The sequence below is a fragment of the Octopus bimaculoides genome, chromosome 6 (assembly GCF_001194135.2).
Source record: "Octopus bimaculoides isolate UCB-OBI-ISO-001 chromosome 6, ASM119413v2, whole genome shotgun sequence".
In the NCBI taxonomy this organism is placed as follows: Eukaryota; Metazoa; Mollusca; class Cephalopoda; order Octopoda; family Octopodidae; genus Octopus; species Octopus bimaculoides.
Genome location: NC_068986.1, coordinates 96,853,356 through 96,854,215, shown reverse-complemented (window position 1 = coordinate 96,854,215; position 860 = coordinate 96,853,356).

The following is an 860-nucleotide window of genomic DNA, read 5'->3' as shown; positions in this document are numbered from 1 at the left end:
AATATTTTGTATATTTTTCACACATATTTTTTCTGTATTCTCCCTTCCACCCTGCTTTTTTCCTGTGCGTCTATAGACACGTACAGGGAACCTTATGTGCGTGCGTGTGGATGTGTGCGGGTACGTGCATATATAGATGTATGTGCATGCATGCGAGGATATGCGCATATAGATGCATTTTGCCCTTATAGCTTTTTCACACTTTTTATGTATTTTGCTTTTAACCCTGTTTTCTTCTTGAGCATGTGCATATTTTGACGTGTGTATGGACCTTTTTTGCGCGCGTGCGTATGGGTGCGAGCGTGTTGTGCACGCGCCTGTGTGTGTGGGTGTGTATGCGGGTATACCCGTGTATTTTATTAGCTGTCCCAATTAGAATCAGGTCAAAGTTGAGGAAAAATTTCTTAAAAAAAAAAATAGCTGTCACTGATGTTTCAAACTTTCACAACTTCAACAACTGCATAAGCTATACTGACCAATTTTTACTCCCAAAGATGATGCAGTGGTACAAAATAGGAATACAATACTTGCGTTGTAATGGTTGACAACTGGTAGGGAGAAAATAAGAAATCGGAAATTACTCGTTTTGCCTCAGTTACTAATTATGCCCACTTTTATATAGTAATTTCAAGTGTTTGACAGAATGACGAAGGAAAATATAAGGAAAAAAAGGTTCGATTTCATGAAAAACATTTCAACATATTACTCTTTTACTCTTCTACTTGTTTCAGTCATTTGACTGCGGCCATGCTGGAGCACCGCCTTTAGTCGAGCAAATCGACTCCAGTTGTCAAGCGATGTTGGGGGGACAAACACAGACACACAGACTTATACACACACATACATACATACATATATAC